At 44.0% G+C, this 6,000-nt stretch overlaps 1 protein-coding gene across 1 annotated transcript in view; it reads right to left on the bottom strand.

Annotated features, from left to right (window-relative positions):
- Nucleotides 1-1,072: 1,072 nt before the first annotated feature.
- MAF (MAF bZIP transcription factor) overlaps nucleotides 1,073-6,000 on the bottom strand; it is a 57,299-nt gene continuing 52,371 nt past the window's right edge. Inside the window, exon 3 of the mRNA XM_036751247.1 lies at nucleotides 1,073-1,139. The gene's annotated coding sequence lies outside the window, so the exon portion shown is untranslated. The remainder of the gene's footprint in view (nucleotides 1,140-6,000) is intronic.

The following is a 6,000-nucleotide window of genomic DNA, read 5'->3' as shown; positions in this document are numbered from 1 at the left end:
GGTACCTAACTCACAGGGTTGTTGGCTCTAATAAGCTAATATGCAAAGCAATTTTCAAACTCTAAAGTGGGTACATAAATATTAGTTGTTACTACCCATGCTATGAAGTGTGATTCAAAAATCTCATCTCCTTCCCAAGCCTTCCCTGGTCCATGGTTGTTCACCCTATCTCCTCATCCCCACAAAGCACTTAAAAAACCACCATCTTCTTCCAATTAGCAGGCATCATTATTAATTATAATTATCTTTACTTTGGTTTTTTGCATCCAACCTTTTTTATTAATTTATGGAATAAAACAAGCATTTCCATAACATCATATAATAAAAAAGATGACTGCACATAAAACTGCAAATCTATTATGTACAACTTGCTACTCCTTTTAAATATATAATAAAGTTACCATAATTATCTTTGATGCATCAACCCCTTATTAGGCTGCAGACTCCATGAGGGCAGGGACCATGTTCCATTTGAATTTCTCTTCCCCAGCACTGAGCTCAGGTCTCAATGTTATTGATACACAGTAAACACTTAATGACCTACCATTTGTTCAGTGACAAGATGAATGAACGAATGAATGAATGAATGAATGAATGAATGAATAAATAATGAATGAATGGTTCGGGGGGGTTGTTGGGTCACTAAAAATAGCCCCATGTCATGGATCTGCACAAGTGGTCAAGTGATTTTGTAGAACTGAATATTTAACTCCACTTTTCATTTTCAGAAATAGCACAGATCAGGGGCTAAGGGTAGGGGGCCTGGGAATTGGTCTCACCCTATGACAATGATTTAGTACAATAGCTAAAAGAGTTCTCCCCACCCCACCTCCCATCCTGGCGGGTTTGCTAATGTCTTCCCTCCAGCTGGTCTGTCCTGAGCCTGTCTCTCAGCCACAAGCATATCTCTCTAGCTCTTTGTTTTCCCTACAGTCCTCATACATACACAATCCCTCTTTCAGCTGATCCTCCTTTTGACAGATTTCAGCCAGCGAGATGGGAATTTTTTTTTTATTTTCAATTCAATTGCATAAATAAGACAGTCAGCGGATGAGGGAGTGCCAGATATATTGATGCTGGGCTGCTGGGGAAGTGACCGAAGAATTCTCAGCCAAGGTAATTTCCTGAAGTTTCAGTTTCTGTAGAAAAAAAAATGGACAATGGAAATATCAGACATTTGAGGGTGGGGGGAAGGGGAGGGAGGTCTGTCACCTCTCCATGCAGGGAGGAAGCTAGCAGCCTCCCCGGGAACAGTTAGAGCCTCATGGGGTGAGGAATGCGATAGGGGGCTAGGACTTGAAACTACAATTTTGGGTGAGGTTGGAAAGGATTCTGGAAAGTTGGGCAAACTGGATCTGTTCCTAAGGGCCTGGTTTACACGGGCCAGGCAGGACCTGTCTGGGCATTCAGCCCCTTGTGCTCACATGGGCAGGTGTCACTTCCACAGTATAAGGCAGTAGAAACCATGTTAGGACCGAGGTCAGGAGACACCTGGGTTTGAATCTGGCTGGACTTGGGCAAGTCATTTAAACTCTCTGGGCCTCCATTTTGCCATTATAGAACTTTAGAATTTGAAATAACCTTAGAAACCATTTGATCTGATGGCCTCATTTAAGAAAGCAGAGGCGCAGAAACAGGAGAAGATTGACCAAAGGTCATATACCAAGCCAGGTAGAGAACCAAGGTCTTCTGACCCTTAGTCCAATGCTTCTGCCTTTATCCTATCACAGATCGCCAGAGAACTGGAAGGGGATCTTCCATATCCAGTCTCCATTTAACAAATGAGGAAACAGGTTAAGAAAAGTCGAGTGATTTACCTAAGGTCACACAGCAAGTTAAATCCAGTTTTGGCTTAAGAACCCTGGAAAATCATAAGGAAGTGGGGAGAGAGAGAGAGGGAGAGAAGAGAAGAGAAGAGAAGAGAAGAGAAGAGAAGAGAAGAGAAGAGAAGAGAAGAGAAGAGAAGAGAAAAGAAGAGAAGAGAAGAGAAGGGAAGAGAAGGGGAAAGAGGGAAAGAAAGAGAGGGGAGGGGTATAGAAGAGGAGAGAGAAAGAGAAGGGTGAGATAGAAAGGGGGAGAAGAGAGAGAAGTGAAAAAGAAAGAGGGACAGAGAGAGAAAGAGAGAGAGAGAGAGAGAGAGAGAGAGAGAGAGAGAGAGAGAGAGAGAGAGAGAGAGAGAGAGAGAGAGAGAAAGACCAGGCCAGGGCAATTATCCTGCAAATTTAGGTAAAATATACCCTATCAGTGAGGAAATAACATTGTTCCAGGGGCTGGAGTCTCCTGATTGGCCGTCTCCATTGATTGAATTTATCAGCTAATTGCTCAGCCCTCTACTTCTCTGCCTGCGTAAACCAAGACTTTATTACAATTGATTTCACATCATCATTTCTTTTCTTGCTCATGACTTATGACTTCAATGGGCTTCTGACTTATTCAGTCCATAATGATTTGGTTTCTCCTGTCTTTTTATTTTTATTTTTTTGGAAAATGTTATTCCTGTTGCTACCACAGCCACCCAAGACAATGTAGCATCCTTCCTGGTGTCCAGGCCTTCAGAGAGTCCCTCATTCTCAGGGATTTAACAAATCAACTTCATTTTCCATTCCTGCTCACGTTTCTCATGTACATATTCACTCTGACTAGCTTCTACTCATTCACCCACTCACTCACCCATGCCATAAAAACCTGTAAGCAAAGAAGAGAAACAGAAAAAAATAAACTCTCTCCTTTATGCTAGAGCAGAGAAAGAAAGAAGAGGACCTACATTCTGCTAATTACTTGTTTTGTGAGCACTACCTTGCTGTTTGACTTGGGCCTCACTGGGCCTCAGTTTACTAATTAATCAAATGAGCTTATACTGTAAGGTTCCTGAGTTTTCTTCCAGTTCTCATGTTTGGTGAATCCACAAGCCAAGAGGAATTAATAGCAAACTCATAGATTCAGCACAGATGAACAGGCTCAGATGTGGTCATTAGATCAATGTACACAGGTGAAATTGACAGATGCTAGTAATGTCTATTTCTTTAGTGCAGGGGTGGGGAATCTGTGGCCTGGAAGCCATATGAGGCCCTCTAGGTTCTCAAGTTCAGTCCTTTGACTGAATCCAAACTTCACAGGGCAAATCTCCTTAATAAAAAGGTTTGTTCTGCAAAATTTGGACTCAGTCAAAAGGCCGCACCCAAGGACCTAGAAAGCCACATGTGGCCTTGAGGCTGCAGGTTCCCTACCCCTGCTTTAGTGCATTAAGGAACACAAAGCATTTTCCTTACAACAAACTTGTAGGAGTAGGAAGGAACAATATTACTATGCCCAGCTTACAGATGAGAAAACTGATGTCCGGAAAGATGGACTTTTCCCCAAGATGCAGATAAAGTGTGGTTATGTAATTTAATCTTCATCTCACTCCGGCCCACATTCCCAACATATACACGGTAGCCCTGCACCTCATCTCCACCCTGCCCCGCCCCCCACTCCCACAAGCTCAAAGGGCTTTGATCAAACTTCCCAGCTGCATCCCACCCATACCTATGGCTCCCTGTGATCCCTCTCATGAACTCTCTCTCTACCTGGAAGACCTTGACCCCCTGCTCCCTCCTTCTCAGCCTCAGCTAGGGGAGCTGTAGATGTTGCAGAGCTGGAAGCACCAAGAACCCTGGGCCCTGAGTCTTTAATCAGCCACTGTCTGGAGAAATACTAACTAGCTCTATTCGTACTTGCTTGGGGATGGAGGACAGAGGTGAGACCAGGGAGGGGACCCAGGGCAAGGAGGGTGACACAGAAACCAGGAGACACGGTGAAGGCAAAAGTAGCCCTAGATCCTCAGCAGCTGGAAGCATCCCGGCAGACAGTCTTTCTGTGGCAGAACACTTACAATGGGAGCAGGAGCCAAAGGCAGTATCTGATGTTATGTTCCATAGAAAATTCTCCAATTCCTCTTAATTCTGGACAATATCTCCCAGCTGACAATGATGACAACATAAGGGTCTTTGCATTATTATTTTTTGAGAAAGCTAAATATTTTGTACACTGTTCCTCTGTGGGCCTCAGTTTTTTCTTCTGAACAATGGGACTGTTGTACTAGAGTCACTTCTCTAGGGTGCCTCCCAGCTCTGACATTTGATGTTGTTTTCAAAGGTCCCTCCCACTTCTGAAGTCTTGCAAGTCTGTAGAATTAGGCAAAACATCTATATTCTTAATTTATTTTTTGTCATCAAGACTGCTTATCCCTCTGGCCTGCAGCAAGCCACCTTCTCTTCTGATTTGAAAGAAATAGTGCAGTACCTGTGAATCTTGGGGATTGGCAGTGACCTCAGAGAACATATGGTTCAACCCATACGTGAGCAAGCATCCCTCTATAACCAGGATCTACGGACTCCTCCTTGAGGGGTCCATGAAGAGATTTCAGGGGATCTACGAACTTGGATGGGAAAAATAAAATTTCATCTTTGGTTTCCTTTGCAATGCCATATATTTTAGTGAACTTATTTTTATCGTTAGGAGAATAGGGTGGCAGAATTCGTTAGACTGCCAGAGGAAGGGAGTAGGGGGAGCCCACAGCACACTCTACTTTTCGATAACCCTAATTGCTAGGAGCTTTTACCTTACATCGGACCTAAATCTGCCTCCCTCAAATTTCCACCCAATGATCCTGGCGTTGCCCTATTTGGCCAAGCAGAAAAAGCTAAACCCCTCTTTCCCATGACAGAGAACGGGAACCTGGCTTTGCCGGGCCTGTTTAACAACCATTCTAAAGCTGTGTCTGGGTTGTTTTCTTCTCATCCAGTCGCTCCTCCTCTTTTTGTTTTTCTTTAAATGAAACCACAATACAACTTATCAAACACATGTGTTGAATAAGGGGACAGTGGAAGTGGTTTGAGTGGGATTCGCTATTAACCGAGCTAACCCACTGCTAAGAAAAGCCTCCACTCCTTTTTTGATTCACGATACCAAAGGTTTATGCTGAGAATAACACTCAAATGCTCTCATTTGAATTAAACCACTGGGCTGTGTGTGTGTGTGTGTGTGTGTGTGTGTGTTTAAACAGACAACAGGCCAGCTCACTGTTTGACTCATTCTGACCAGCCAGGCTTCTTTAAGGACTCTGTCCTGCTGTGAGTAGGTCTGAAGGCCTGGCATTCGTCTCCCTGCACCTTCTCAGCTGGCAGCAACCAGGCCCAACAGGACAATTGGCCTTTAGAAAGAGAAGAGTGCAGCTGGTGGAATTAGAAATCACAGCTTCCCCCCGGGTTCCATCCTCCTCACCTGTCCTGGTAACATTAGCTCTCTGGTAGAAACAGGGAACAGATGTCAGGTGATTGAAAAACGGGAGCCTTTCTCTGTTTTATTGAGTTGTCACTGTGGAGAAATTTACTCTAATTTACTTGGAGACTAAATTACTGGATGTTCATAAAAAAACTGTTGTACATTACCATCCCTAATTAAGATGTTAAACATGATTCCATTTTTAAATTGGAGGAGCCAACAGAAATTAAAAAAAAATGCTGATGAAATGATATTTCACTCGTGTGCCCTTGGGTACCACATTGGTTTACATTCAAGAGCTCAGGTGGACAGGTCCTGGGGAAGGAGCAGGCACACGTTTGTATTCTTGGAAACTCTACCCCCAGAGCAGGTAATTTCCCCCCTCCCTCCCCACCCCAATGCTTCTGAGCTACTTTGGAAGGAGCTGCCATAATTCATAGCTTGTGTTTGAACCCTAGTTACTTTGACAGAGGACATCAAAATGATTTGAAACTGGCCAGGGGTGAGGGAGAGAGCTACTGAGCCCTGCAGTCCTGGCACTTCCAATCAAGTGGAGGCATACAGTGTTGAGGGCTGGCACTAGTTAGCCAGGCCGGGAAGGGAAAACGAATTGGTCCATTTTGTTTTCTCCTAAACTCACTGGATGGCAGAGCAATCTCTTTTTGGAAAAGGGCTAGAGATGAGGAGGGTGTGATGGAGAGAGCACTGAGCACTCATCTATAAAAGCTTATTAAACAC

The sequence above is a fragment of the Trichosurus vulpecula genome, chromosome 3, assembly GCF_011100635.1.
Source record: "Trichosurus vulpecula isolate mTriVul1 chromosome 3, mTriVul1.pri, whole genome shotgun sequence".
Classification (NCBI taxonomy): domain Eukaryota; kingdom Metazoa; phylum Chordata; class Mammalia; order Diprotodontia; family Phalangeridae; genus Trichosurus; species Trichosurus vulpecula.
Note: the sequence above shows the minus strand (reverse complement) of the source record. Positions and strands in the feature narration are given on the sequence as shown.